This window comes from Antedon mediterranea, chromosome 4 (genome assembly GCF_964355755.1).
Source record: "Antedon mediterranea chromosome 4, ecAntMedi1.1, whole genome shotgun sequence".
Lineage (NCBI taxonomy): Eukaryota > Metazoa > Echinodermata > Crinoidea > Comatulida > Antedonidae > Antedon > Antedon mediterranea.
The window spans coordinates 25,757,551-25,773,483 of NC_092673.1; the positions used below are offsets into that span (position 1 = coordinate 25,757,551).

Below are 15,933 nucleotides of genomic sequence, written 5' to 3' on the forward strand. Positions count from 1 at the left end.
AACTATTATGTGACATTAAAATGGCGTATTCAACAAGAAATTGCAAAAATTAAGTGGACAGGTGGACAATACATCTTTTATTGAAACTTTCTATAACACATACAATTAAACTTATAATATGTTATCTTAGCATTTCTTTTTGTTTTGTTTATTGTTTTACGTTGATTACCCTGCCCTGCGGCAGCTGTGAGGGTGCTTACTTTTGTTTTTAATTTCAATAATCTCTGTTGCGCGTGCGTACAACTGAGGACTAGTGCTGTTCCGCCGTACCACGCCGAGAGTGTTAAAGAGTCGTTATCCAATCGAGTTCGAACAATACCATGAAAGCCCCAGTGGTCTAATGGTTAGGACATCTGCATATCAAGCAGGCGGTCCGAGTTCGAGTCTCGGTTGGGGCGACTTTTTCTCATTCTCACAGATTTCCTCATCTTTATCGTTTCAAATTAATTAATTAAATTTCAGTATATCACCGGGCGGTTTAGAATTAATGTTCTTTGCCTCTTGTGTTTATATATATAAAAGTATCTCTTCGGAGATCCCGCCTCGTGAATAAAAATACTGAAAGATGAGGGCGTATCAATTTGATCTCTGTTGCGCGTGCGTACAACTGAGGACTAGTGCTGTTCCACCGTACCACGCCGAGAGTGTTAAAGAGTCGTTATCCAATCGAGTTCGAACAATACCATGAAAGCCCCAGTGGTCTAATGGTTAGGACATCTGCATTTCAAGCAGGCGGTCCGAGTTCGAGTCTCGGTTGGGGCAATTTTTTTTTTTTGGATCTCAATGGAGATACAAAAATAAAAAGCGAAAAGCTAAATCAAAACGATAAAGTAAACAGCCAGAAAAGTTAGCAGAGCTTTCGGGCAACACTAGGCCTTCATCAGTGCAAGTGAAGGAATTTGGATAACGTCATAGTATAAAGCTGGCAAGTGCTGCCTGGGTGGACAGGAATAAAAGAAATATGACAAAGGGAGCCAGGGTGGAGTCTGAATAAGAGTAGAAAACAAAGAAGGTAGCTTGGTAGAGATATAAACAATTTTGGAATGAGACTAAAAAACAGCTAAAATGGTGGTTAATATTGAAACTTAAATTTTGGTAGTCAATGGAATAATTTTACCGATCTGGGAGTATGTATATATATATATCAAAGTCTGATTAATCTTCATTTTTCATGTTTTTGGGGGACAATACATCTTTAAATGACGTCCAACCAAGATCAATGATAATAAGAAATCATAATTTCTTGACTTGATTTTAGCAGCACGTTTTTATTTCTTAGAACTATCAATAAAACAATGTAAGGTATTACTCCATACTGTAATTCCATATTCAGTAAACAAAAATGTTCAAACAATTTGACTAGACTATATTGTCATACACCTGCTGGACTCATTCCCAGGTGTGCTTCCGTCGGACCCATTCCCGGGCGATTTGTCTGAGATGATCATCGAAGTTACCTACTGAAAGACGAGTATCCCATGAAAAACCAATATATTTAGATGTAGTAAATTTGTTATTGTTACGAATAGAATGAATACGATATTAAATGTGTCATTCAAACTTAATGCTGTTAAAGTGTTGTGTGTGAACCAACATTTTTAGTCAGATTTAGTTCGTTCATGTTCAAGCTGAAATGATCATCAATTTGTATCCAAGATATTGAACTGATTGTTCCAAATTCTCCACAAACATTTAGAGTTATATTTGATTTTAGATCGAAAAAAATTCATTCATCCGATAAAACCGTAATTTAAAGAAATAAAATATTCAATTGCAAAGCACATAAACGTCAATGTTTTTCTGGTTAAATTTAATCGTTTTTTACCCAATATGGTTGTTTTCTTTTTGGCAAAAGTGAGGTTTAGGAAAAAAAAGTCGATTCTCACCTGCGGCAGTACTACTGTATGAGTGTATTGTCTCTGACGTAATACTGTACCGTACGAGTATCGAATAAGGAAACATTTTGTTGTCTTATGTAGGATCGACCCACATTTATTTCTTCATCAATGTTCGTTTACAATGCATTGCACTTGATGTAATATTACCATACAATACAACTGAATATAAATCACTTTCAGTACATCTTATATCTCACTCCTACCATTGCATTTTATAATAGTAAGGAAAGAAGAAAAAAACAATATTTTCCTCTATGTTATACCTCTTACACGTTTTTCAATCCTCAACAATGTACGTATAATATAGCACAGAATTCTATATTTTATAACTCTTTTTATCTATTTCAGGCGAATAGGAAACCATTGTAACTTTAGATAGGTACTGGATGTTTCGTGTTTCTCAAAATCGTATTCGGCTATTTGAAGATATTCATCATATTCTCCCAACCTTGAGCGTTTCGGCTTTCAGCATCACTTTTTTCAAGTTGTGGGGTTAAGTGTTGGCATAAGTAACAAATATGATAGGATAAAAATCATTCGTATACTTCCGTTTTATTTTATTTTGCAATTAAATTAATATATATTTATTACACAATTATTATATATAGCATATAACAAGGTTAAATAGTTAAAAACAAGAAAATAGGCACGTAATATAATATACTTCATCAATGTTCTGTAGCACACGTAATTATAAATTATCCATGACTTTTACTATCATTTACAATAAATAAAGTAAACTTATTTTGTGTTTAATTAATTTAATTTAAAATTTAAATTATCTTTATTAATCCTTTTGAAAATTCATTGACCTATATATATATAAATATTAAATTAAATGTACAAAAACATCATAAATAAAATATATACATATCTATTTCAATACTTCTTAAAATAATATAGGACTATGTGACTTTTTAGTGTCATCCTGTATAAATATATTAAATAGTTATATACATAAATAAATATTCGTAAAATTTATAAAACGATGGAGACACCTGTAATATATTATATTTTCTAAAGGCATTGTAACCTATTACACAATTATTATAAAAGCAAGTAAAATCGAGAAATCTTAGCATTATTGGAGCACTTATGAAAGACAAAACATTACATTCAGCAAAATAATTCAACCAATCACTCTTGAAGCATCTTCTATAATCTATATCATTACATAGTTTTATCATTCACTGAATATCATATAAAAATATGTAATTAATAGTAAATTATTGCTTCTTTCTGATTGGTTTAAAGCTAACACGCTATAATTTAATAAAGATAAAGTTATATTTGTATCCATTTTTATTTCATTTTATATTGAAATTGAACTATTTAAAAAACTTTTAGAACTTATTGCAATCTGCTCTGGAAAACTGTAATATAGCTAATCTTCAATTAATGGATTTTGAAAATCTGTTACAGCGACTATGAGGTTTCGATCATATCCTTCCAACACCATAAGCGTTTCTTTGTATAAAGTAAGTTGTTCTGTTGATATAGTACAATTGACTGGTATTTTCGTCGAAGTTTCTTCTACTAGCTAAAAAAAAACAATAATTAGTATCTTTAACGTGTATCAACAATATTATATTAGTATAAAGTTCAGTCTACACTATCAAACTATTTTGACATATCACATATTTTGTCGCATAACATTTGAAGTATAGACAGAGCTTAAAAGTACATCTAGTGTTCTTTGTTTTGTTAAACGTACTGTACCTCTAATATGAGTTGCCAGTTCAGACGAAAGTCTATCAACCAAGAACTCAACTCCATATTACTTACAGATTACTAATATAGTGTAGCTTATATAAGCCGGTGAGGTTAGGTGAGTCCCGTGTTATCTGAACGTAGGGGAATGAGCTGTTGGCTCATTGTACTAAGCCTCGGCATTATGTGGTAGGGTGGCCAGTTCCGTGTCGCCTTTTTTCTCCCTAGTATTTTTCAACAAGGTACTTATTTTACAGCTGAGTGGACTGGGAGTTGTCGGGAATTGAACCCGGGTCTATCTGTATGATATTCAAGTGTTCTAACCACTCGGCTATCCAACTTCCCCTATGAGCCGGTATGATTGTGTAAATAATTGGTACTAAATCAGCAGATTGGAATTCTGTTTCCTATTAAATTACCTTCCAATCAAATTCTGTCAAAATTGTTTTCGATTGTATCTCTTACTTTCTTAATATTATTAACTATTATGTAACACGAGTTCATAAAGATTACAGACGTTTGTTATAATATTATTAATAACAATAGGCTAATAATAATAATACAAATAATACAAATTTAACAATTTAACGAATTCAAGCAAGATTAAGAAAAGATGGAATTATTTTTCCATTCTGTTTTAATATAATATGTTTATTAAGTTTTGTGTTAGATTATATTTCATTGTTCACAGGTTATTTTTGAGTTCCGTACTTACTTTATTCTTTATCTTGCTAATAACTTCATCTGTAGATGTAATAATTTTCTGAAATGCGTTAACGTAGTTAGTAGGATAATCTTTGTATACAGTAGCTTCAGTAGATTTAATTCGTAAGATGTATTCCTTATAACCTTCCAAGGTGTGCATGTTCATATCAAGTATATCCTACAAAATAGTAATAAATATGCATGTAAATTCACTGTCCTTACTTTTTCTACATTAAGAATATTAATTAAGATGTAGGTTTACAACAATGCTTAAAAAGTAAATTTCAGACAAAAACGGAGCAAATTACATAAAGTTGCAAAGTATAAAGCACATGGAGTAATCATAATGGAAGAGGCAACATAGTTATTATGTGACGAATCGTCAAATGAAATGTTTAATAACCTATGTGTCCAAACATTTCCCCTGTAGGACTGCATTTCACGGTGCAAAAAACCATACTGACCGTTTACATGACCATGGGTACAATTCGAGATTAGCGCCTAAATAAAGTAGCATCCTACAGTATTTTATATTCATCATCACTTATAAGGGATATAATATTAATAGTAATAGGTATAATTATGTTCTTTTTGTCGTAATCCGTGCTCACGAGACTTTTCAGAATAAAGTATTTATCCAAACCATCATCGTCTCTGTTTTACACACACACACACACACACACATAGCAAGCCTAACTGCAAAGTAGTAATTATTTTTACCTGATCTGTGTGATTTATATTAAATGCTGATTCTGGTAATCCACCACTAGTAGGCATGTTAAGGTGCATATTTTAGGCAAATCCTTCAAATTGTGATAATATTTTGAAACTTTGCACAGTTATTCATTAGGGTGTCAAAAACATAAAATGGAAGGGTTGCACAAAATTTGGTCAGGGGAAAGCCGCCATTTTGGATTTCAAAATGGCGGACCCCAAATTTTCACTTTTCAGGTATATCTCTGCTAAAAAGGCACCTAGAGTTCTGATTTTAGTTGCAAATTATATGGTAGTGGGGTCACCAAACATATTGGTATAACTAAAATTTTGATTGCATGGCGGCCATGTTTGATTTCAAAATGGCGGACCCCAAATTTTCACTTTTCAGGTATATCTCTGCTAAAAAGGCACCTAGAGTTCTGATTTTAGGTGCAAATTATATGGTAGTGGGGTCACCAAACATATTGGTATAACTAACATTTTGATTGCATGGCGGCCATGTTGGATTTCAAAATGGCGGACTTCAAATTTTCACTTTTCAGGTATATCTCTGCTAAAAAGGCACCTAGAGTTCTGATTTTAGGTGCAAATTATATGGTAATGGGGTCACCAAACATATTAGTATAACTAACATTTTGATTGCATGGTGGCCATTTTGGATTTCAAAATGGCGGACCCCAAATTTTCACTTTTCAGGTATATCTCTGCTAAAAGGGTACACAGAGTTCTGATTTTAGGTGCAAATTATATGGTAATGGGTCACCAAACATTGGTATAACGTCTTTGATTGCATTGCCGCCGGCGGCCATTTTGAACGTAGCTCAAACTGTACTGGCTTTACACTATTTGTTTATGTTTATAGTTACATGCATTTAACATGGACACTTATTGTATGTCACATTTTCCCTGGCAACCACACAGCTCTGTATATCGTAAATCACTCTTTCTGCATTTACAGCGTCCAAGATCACATTCGGTGTGTCCACAGCGAATTAAAACCTTTGTGACATCTGAGAGTGTGGAGCACTGTGGCGCAGTGGTTAGAGCATTGGACTTGCAATCAAGAGGTTGCTGGTTCAAGCCCGGTCGGTCACTGCAGTGTTGGGTCCTTAAGCAAGATTCTTTATCCACATTGTTCCTCCCCACCAGATGATAGAAATTGGTACCGGTATGTAAAAAGTACTGGGAAGGTAAATCAGACTCGTTTGTGCGGGAGGAGTGGCGTACCCCCACAAACATACACACTTAGTGGAGTCTGGCACAAACGCTAAAGAAATGGAGATGGGCACCACGGCCATTATCATTAGCTTAGGTCTCGACACTTTACCTTACAGACAATGACATCCTATCGAAAACTGAAGTCATTAATGGCATCTTTTTCCAAGTCGGGTTAAATGTAGCTTTACCTTTTCCTTGAACAGATGAAGTTGTATCACAACCGCTAAAGGAATGAAAGAACAAGTAAGCGGCTGATGCTTGTGGTCCAAGAGAAGAAACAATCTCGTGTATTGGGATGTGCTTCCCCACTCCAAACTCGATTCAAAACTTGTGGATCCTAGGTATTCTGTGGAAAGCTGACAATGCAATAACAATAACATCACTGTCTACAGTCTTGACAAGAATGCGCGGAAAAATTTCAGCGGCATGTTTAACATGAACAAACATACATTCATCTGCCTCTATGTTACATGGCATCAGCAGTTGTATATTTACAGACTGGTTTGTTGCTGCTCTGTCTCCTAGAGACCCTACAAACATTCCGTGATTTGTGTCAACTTCGATCAGTGACACGACTAGATTGGTTTTTCGATAGATACTTTAATGACAGTTTAAAGTCTGGTACGCGTTCAAACCGCGTTTCTGGTGTAAGGAGGGTCGTTAAAGCCAGCGGGAGCATGCCCAACAATTGGACCACATTTTTTAGATTTGATGACAACAAATCAGAGTTGTTTTCATTTATTGTAACTGAAGTAGTAGAGAACATTGGCACAAATCAAGGAATGTTTGTAGGGTCTTTGGGAGACAGAGCTGTAACAAACCAGTAAATATACAATCGCTGATGCCATGTAACATAGAAGAGGCAGATGAACGTATGTTTGTTCACGTTAAACTTGCCGCTGAAATTTTCGACGCATTGTCAAGACTGTACACAGTGATGTTGTTGTCAGCTTTCCACAGAATACCTGGCATCCACGAGCTTCTGATCGAGTTTGGAGTGGGGAAGCACTTGAAGTACATCCCAATACATGAGATTGCTTCTTCTCTTGGATCACAAGCATCAGCCGCTTACTTGTTCTTTCATACCATTAGCGGTTGTGATAGAACTTCATCTGTTTAAGGAAAAGGTAAAGCTACATTTAACGAGACTTTGAAAAAGATGCCATGTATGACTCCAGTTTTTGAGAGGATGTCATTGTCTGTAGGGCATGTTAATGAAACAGACACAGATTATCTAGAACAGTTTGTTGTAACTATGTCTACTGCAGAACATTTAATGATGCAAGACGATATCTTTTTACAAGAGAAAGACTATTGAAAATATCCCCCAACATCTGCGGCATTAAGAGAACATGTGAAGCGGAAGCCAGGAAGTGGTACGAATGTCTAGATGCATTCAGGGTTGAACAGGACCCAGCAAACTGGGGATAGAGGAAGGACGGCAACAAATTTAGTCCAGCTTGGAGTTCATTGCTTGGAGAACTTTCAGATGTCACAAAGGTTTTAATTCGCTTTGGACACACCGACTGTGATCTTGGATGATGTAAATGCAGAAAGAGTGATTTACGATGTACAGAGCTGTGTGGTTGCCAGGGAAAATGTGACCTACAATAAGTGTCCGTGTTAAATGCATGTAATTATGAACATAAACACATATTGTAAAGCCAGTACGGGTTGAGCTACATTCAAAATGGCCGCCATGCAATCAATGACGTTATACTAATATGTTTGTTGACCTCAATACTATATTATACTTTGTACCTAAAATTATAACTGTAGGTACCGTACTGAAACATTTTGAGTTCGCCATTTTGAAATTCAAAATGACCGCCATGCAATAAAAATGTCAGTTAAATACCAATATGTTTGGTTACGCATTACCATATAATTGGCACCTAAAATCAGAACTCTGTACCTTTTTAGCAGAGATACCTGAAAAGTGAAAATTTGAAGTCCGCCATTTTGAAATCCAAAATGGCCGCCGTGCAATCAAAATGTTAGTTATACCAATATGTTTGGTGACCCCATTAACATATAATTTGCACCTAAAATCAGAACTCTAGGTGCCTTTTTCGCAGAGATATACCTGAAAAATGGAAATTTGAAATCCGCCATTTTGAAATCCAACATGGCCGCCATAGAATCAAAATGTTAGTTATACCAGTATGTTTGGTGACCCCACTACCATATAATTTGCACCTAAAATCAGAACTCTAGGTGCCTCTTTAGCAGAGAAATACCTAAAAAGTGAAAATTTGAAGTCCGCCATTTTGAAATCCAAAATGGCCGCCATGCAATTAAAATGTTAGTTATACCAATATGTTGGGTGACCCCATTACCATATAATTTGCACCTAAATTCAGAACTCTAGGTGCCTATTTAGCAGAGATATACCTGAAAAGTGAACAATTTGGGTCCGCCATTTTGAAATCCAAAATGGCGGCTTTCCCCTGACCAAATTTTGTGCAACCCTTCCATTTCATATTTTTGACACCCTAATGAATAACTGTGCAAAGTTTCAGAATGTTATCACAATTTGAAGGATTGGGTCACTTAACAGGCCTACTAGTAGGCATGTTAAGGTGCATATTTTAGGCAAATCCTTCAAATTGTGATAATATTTTGAAACTTTGCACAGTTATTCATTAGGGTGTCAAAAACATAAAATGGAAGGGTTGCACAAAATTTGGTCAGGGGAAAGCCGCCATTTTGGATTTCAAAATGGCGGACCCCAAATTTTCACTTTTCAGGTATATCTCTGCTAAAAAGGCACCTAGAGTTCTGATTTTAGTTGCAAATTATATGGTAGTGGGGTCACCAAACATATTGGTATAACTAAAATTTTGATTGCATGGCGGCCATGTTTGATTTCAAAATGGCGGACCCCAAATTTTCACTTTTCAGGTATATCTCTGCTAAAAAGGCACCTAGAGTTCTGATTTTAGGTGCAAATTATATGGTAGTGGGGTCACCAAACATATTGGTATAACTAACATTTTGATTGCATGGCGGCCATGTTGGATTTCAAAATGGCGGACTTCAAATTTTCACTTTTCAGGTATATCTCTGCTAAAAAGGCACCTAGAGTTCTGATTTTAGGTGCAAATTATATGGTAATGGGGTCACCAAACATATTAGTATAACTAACATTTTGATTGCATGGTGGCCATTTTGGATTTCAAAATGGCGGACCCCAAATTTTCACTTTTCAGGTATATCTCTGCTAAAAGGGTACACAGAGTTCTGATTTTAGGTGCAAATTATATGGTAATGGGTCACCAAACATTGGTATAACGTCTTTGATTGCATTGCCGCCGGCGGCCATTTTGAACGTAGCTCAAACTGTACTGGCTTTACACTATTTGTTTATGTTTATAGTTACATGCATTTAACATGGACACTTATTGTATGTCACATTTTCCCTGGCAACCACACAGCTCTGTATATCGTAAATCACTCTTTCTGCATTTACAGCGTCCAAGATCACATTCGGTGTGTCCACAGCGAATTAAAACCTTTGTGACATCTGAGAGTGTGGAGCACTGTGGCGCAGTGGTTAGAGCATTGGACTTGCAATCAAGAGGTTGCTGGTTCAAGCCCGGTCGGTCACTGCAGTGTTGGGTCCTTAAGCAAGATTCTTTATCCACATTGTTCCTCCCCACCAGATGATAGAAATTGGTACCGGTATGTAAAAAGTACTGGGAAGGTAAATCAGACTCGTTTGTGCGGGAGGAGTGGCGTACCCCCACAAACATACACACTTAGTGGAGTCTGGCACAAACGCTAAAGAAATGGAGATGGGCACCACGGCCATTATCATTAGCTTAGGTCTCGACACTTTACCTTACAGACAATGACATCCTATCGAAAACTGAAGTCATTAATGGCATCTTTTTCCAAGTCGGGTTAAATGTAGCTTTACCTTTTCCTTGAACAGATGAAGTTGTATCACAACCGCTAAAGGAATGAAAGAACAAGTAAGCGGCTGATGCTTGTGGTCCAAGAGAAGAAACAATCTCGTGTATTGGGATGTGCTTCCCCACTCCAAACTCGATTCAAAACTTGTGGATCCTAGGTATTCTGTGGAAAGCTGACAATGCAATAACAATAACATCACTGTCTACAGTCTTGACAAGAATGCGCGGAAAAATTTCAGCGGCATGTTTAACATGAACAAACATACATTCATCTGCCTCTATGTTACATGGCATCAGCAGTTGTATATTTACAGACTGGTTTGTTGCTGCTCTGTCTCCTAGAGACCCTACAAACATTCCGTGATTTGTGTCAACTTCGATCAGTGACACGACTAGATTGGTTTTTCGATAGATACTTTAATGACAGTTTAAAGTCTGGTACGCGTTCAAACCGCGTTTCTGGTGTAAGGAGGGTCGTTAAAGCCAGCGGGAGCATGCCCAACAATTGGACCACATTTTTTAGATTTGATGACAACAAATCAGAGTTGTTTTCATTTATTGTAACTGAAGTAGTAGAGAACATTGGCACAAATCAAGGAATGTTTGTAGGGTCTTTGGGAGACAGAGCTGTAACAAACCAGTAAATATACAATCGCTGATGCCATGTAACATAGAAGAGGCAGATGAACGTATGTTTGTTCACGTTAAACTTGCCGCTGAAATTTTCGACGCATTGTCAAGACTGTACACAGTGATGTTGTTGTCAGCTTTCCACAGAATACCTGGCATCCACGAGCTTCTGATCGAGTTTGGAGTGGGGAAGCACTTGAAGTACATCCCAATACATGAGATTGCTTCTTCTCTTGGATCACAAGCATCAGCCGCTTACTTGTTCTTTCATACCATTAGCGGTTGTGATAGAACTTCATCTGTTTAAGGAAAAGGTAAAGCTACATTTAACGAGACTTTGAAAAAGATGCCATGTATGACTCCAGTTTTTGAGAGGATGTCATTGTCTGTAGGGCATGTTAATGAAACAGACACAGATTATCTAGAACAGTTTGTTGTAACTATGTCTACTGCAGAACATTTAATGATGCAAGACGATATCTTTTTACAAGAGAAAGACTATTGAAAATATCCCCCAACATCTGCGGCATTAAGAGAACATGTGAAGCGGAAGCCAGGAAGTGGTACGAATGTCTAGATGCATTCAGGGTTGAACAGGACCCAGCAAACTGGGGATAGAGGAAGGACGGCAACAAATTTAGTCCAGCTTGGAGTTCATTGCTTGGAGAACTTTCAGATGTCACAAAGGTTTTAATTCGCTTTGGACACACCGACTGTGATCTTGGATGATGTAAATGCAGAAAGAGTGATTTACGATGTACAGAGCTGTGTGGTTGCCAGGGAAAATGTGACCTACAATAAGTGTCCGTGTTAAATGCATGTAATTATGAACATAAACACATATTGTAAAGCCAGTACGGGTTGAGCTACATTCAAAATGGCCGCCATGCAATCAATGACGTTATACTAATATGTTTGTTGACCTCAATACTATATTATACTTTGTACCTAAAATTATAACTGTAGGTACCGTACTGAAACATTTTGAGTTCGCCATTTTGAAATTCAAAATGACCGCCATGCAATAAAAATGTCAGTTAAATACCAATATGTTTGGTTACGCATTACCATATAATTGGCACCTAAAATCAGAACTCTGTACCTTTTTAGCAGAGATACCTGAAAAGTGAAAATTTGAAGTCCGCCATTTTGAAATCCAAAATGGCCGCCGTGCAATCAAAATGTTAGTTATACCAATATGTTTGGTGACCCCATTAACATATAATTTGCACCTAAAATCAGAACTCTAGGTGCCTTTTTCGCAGAGATATACCTGAAAAATGGAAATTTGAAATCCGCCATTTTGAAATCCAACATGGCCGCCATAGAATCAAAATGTTAGTTATACCAGTATGTTTGGTGACCCCACTACCATATAATTTGCACCTAAAATCAGAACTCTAGGTGCCTCTTTAGCAGAGAAATACCTAAAAAGTGAAAATTTGAAGTCCGCCATTTTGAAATCCAAAATGGCCGCCATGCAATTAAAATGTTAGTTATACCAATATGTTGGGTGACCCCATTACCATATAATTTGCACCTAAATTCAGAACTCTAGGTGCCTATTTAGCAGAGATATACCTGAAAAGTGAACAATTTGGGTCCGCCATTTTGAAATCCAAAATGGCGGCTTTCCCCTGACCAAATTTTGTGCAACCCTTCCATTTCATATTTTTGACACCCTAATGAATAACTGTGCAAAGTTTCAGAATGTTATCACAATTTGAAGGATTGGGTCACTTAACAGGCCTACTACACTAAATACGTCTTCCGTTAAGCCTACTTTATCAAATCGGCTTGTTTTCTACAATCAAAATATGAAACTCATTGCTACAAATTATGTATCACTGTAATAGTAAATAAGTACGATATTCCCCTCTTATGACTTTTCATTTGTTAGATAATGACTGGTAAATTGTACAGGAATATTCCAATTAATAATTAATTATAATAATATGAAGAGAATATTAATTTGGCAGTCGGTCACACACTACATCTTAACTGTCTCAGTGTCGTATATCTTCACATAAATATTTTGTATCATAGGAAGATTCGGTAATACAGCATCTCATGTGTTTCATGTGTGGGGTGGTCTGTATCATGTTACAACATTACAAATACTTACATAATGATTAAGAGTGTCAAGCGTAAGGTTTTTTAATGCTGCTGTTGCCGTTGCAAGTTCAGACCATGTCTGTACAAAACAAATGTTCAATAGTTATAGGAGATGAAATAATAATTATACTGTTTTAATAATAGATATCTATTATCTAGGTGACTTGGAAAGTCAAAACTATCCTTTTTTTTGTACGTACGTACCATGCGAGAGAAAATAAACAGGACCTGTAGTTTCTCGTCATTGGGTATTTTTTAAATACGTTATGTCAACGCTTTTGTTCTTGGCTGAATAATGGTGTTTTAGATTCCCAATCATAAAGGCATGTTTGAACTCCTTAATTTTTTTTCAGTATTAGGCTATACATGGAAAACGATATCCTATGTTTAGGATTCGGTTGCTATGGCTTACCGTCACGTGACGTGAAACAGTCACACGGTTTATTGTCTCTAGACATAGTACAGTTGAAAAATTGCCTGAATTAACAACCCTTTTCCGACCTCAAAAACAGCGTACGGACCCCCGATTTTCATCCTAGCAAGGTACCGTAATAATAAATAAAACCTGGAGTACTTACAACGTTTCTTCGTATTGGATTTGCTGATGTACACTGTACAAAAACAGTCACTAAATTGATAGAGAAATAGAATGATTATAATTTAATTATAAACTTTTGAATGAGACTTGATTGTGAATAGAATATTAAAAGATAACTGGTTTAGTTGTTTCAATTTTAAGTCAAGTTAAAAGTTAATCTAAAAACTATTGGCCTTCTTTAAAAATATTATTACACAATTGTTTATACACATTTTGGGGCCCAAAATATTATAAAATAAAAATAACGAAACATTGATAAGTTGTACAATATACATAGGCCAAAATAGTCTAGGTTCTAGACGGAGTTCCAAATATTTTTGGCACACATGGCGTTTAATACGTATACTACTTCATAGCTCGTAGTTAAAGACAACATTGAAACGCCGACTGCTGGTGGACTAACATAAAAAAAATAACTACAGACTTAGGGCAAGTGTATAAGGCCAATATTAATTATATAATAATTAAAACTTAAAATGTTGTTTGTTTAAACTTACTGTAAATCAAACAGCAGATAGTAGCTATTTTTGTTGCATCCATCTTCATTCTATATTCGTTAGGTTAAGTCTGGTAGTCAGTAGTCTTCCTCTCTCTTATTGTCGATGCGATTTGGCTGATTAAATGATGATCCTAAACCAGTATTTAAATAATCTTTAATAAATGTGATTATTCGATGAGTTAGGTAGTTATAGTACTTTTCCAAAACATGAGTTTGACTTTATATAAGAAAATTAAAGCTATATTGATACCCGACGTCATGAATAAAAAATAAATAAAATAGGAATATCGGAAATAAACATGGATTTACGGATGTGTAATTTACAATAAATAGCATTTTTAATTTTCTTTTTTAAAATTTATAATCTAAAAACTTTTCCGGTAACTTTATTCGATATATTTTCGAAATAGTGCAATCAAGGTTCGTTTTGTGTTTATCTATCTTTATAGTATTTGTTGTTATTGTGTGGTATGTTATTTAGGTAGCTGTTTCGTTCTTTTTAAAATGTATCTTTCTACAATGTCATATTTTAACATAATTTTTGTTTTGAATATTGGCATACTGTATAAATGTAGGTATGCCTACCGTTCTTTATTGAAACTTTCTTTTTAGCATTTTTTGTTTTGTTTATTGTTTTGCGTTGACTAATAAGGAAACTCGATACCAACTGACTGATCTCATCTATGTTCTTAAATACAGTTATGTAATGTTTGGTATTAATTTCTTTGAGGCAGCTTTAATGGTACTTACTTTTTGTTAATGTTCAATTAAATAGAGCAATACTATAAAAATAGTTGAGTTTCCCCACCACCAATATTCCATAATTGAAATACCGCATACCGAGTCGGTAACATTATAGGCATAAATATCGACCATCCGCCCAATATGACGTGGTGGTGGTTATGTGGTCTTCTGCGCGTCCTCTTTATATATGCTGTAGAGTAGAAATTGGGGCTTTCTTTCTCATAACCGCAATATGCCTTTATTGAAATACAAACTTCCACCCAACAGGGTGTGGTGACGGTGGTTATTTAATTCCGCATTGATCCTACCCAATTTTTAAAAGTTTCATATTTGGGATTTCAAAATTCGGCTACTGTATAAGGCTTAGTGACGTAAGATATATATTTTAATAAACATATTATATATATATATATATATATATATATATATATATATATATATATATATATATATATATATATATATATATATATATATATATATATATATATATATATATATAAACACAAGAGGCAAAGAACATTAATTCTAAACCGCCCGGTGATATACTGACATTTAATTAATTAATTTGAAACGATAAAGATGAGGAAACTTGTGAGAATGAGAAAAAGTCGCCCCAACCGAGACTATATATATATATAAAATTCTGATTAATCTTCATTTTTAATATTTGTGGGGGACATTACATCTTTAAAGGACGTCCAACCAAGATCAATGATGATAAGAAATCATAATTTCTTGACTTGATTTTAGCAGCACGTCTTTATTTCTTAGAACTGTCAATAAAACAATGTGAGGTATTACTCCATACTGTAATTCCATATTCAGTAAACAAAAATGTTCAAACAATTTGACTAGACTATATTGTCATACACCTGCTGGACTCATTCCCAGGTGTGCTTCCGTCGGACCCATTCCCGGGCGATTTGTCAGAGATGATCATCGAAGTTACCTACTGAAAGACAAGTATCCCATGAAAAACCAATATACTGTATTTAGATGTAGTAAATTGCTTCTTGTTACGAATAGAATAAATACGATATTAAATGCATTATTCAACCTTAATTTAATGCTGTTTTAAAGTGTTGTGTGTAAACCAACAGTTTTATTCAGATTTAGTTCGTTCATGTTCAAGCTGAAATGATCATCAATTTGTATTCAAGATATCGAACTCATTTATAT

At 35.2% G+C, this 15,933-nt stretch overlaps 1 protein-coding gene and 1 non-coding gene across 2 annotated transcripts in view; both read left to right on the forward strand.

Moving 5' to 3' along the window:
* The window catches only part of LOC140046153 (oxaloacetate tautomerase FAHD1, mitochondrial-like), a 122,219-nt gene that overhangs the window by 7,431 nt on the left and 98,855 nt on the right, over positions 1-15,933 (forward strand). The window lies entirely within an intron of this gene.
* Positions 691-762, forward strand: Trnae-uuc (transfer RNA glutamic acid (anticodon UUC)). Its single transcript has one exon. It is a non-coding gene; the product is annotated as a tRNA-Glu (tRNA).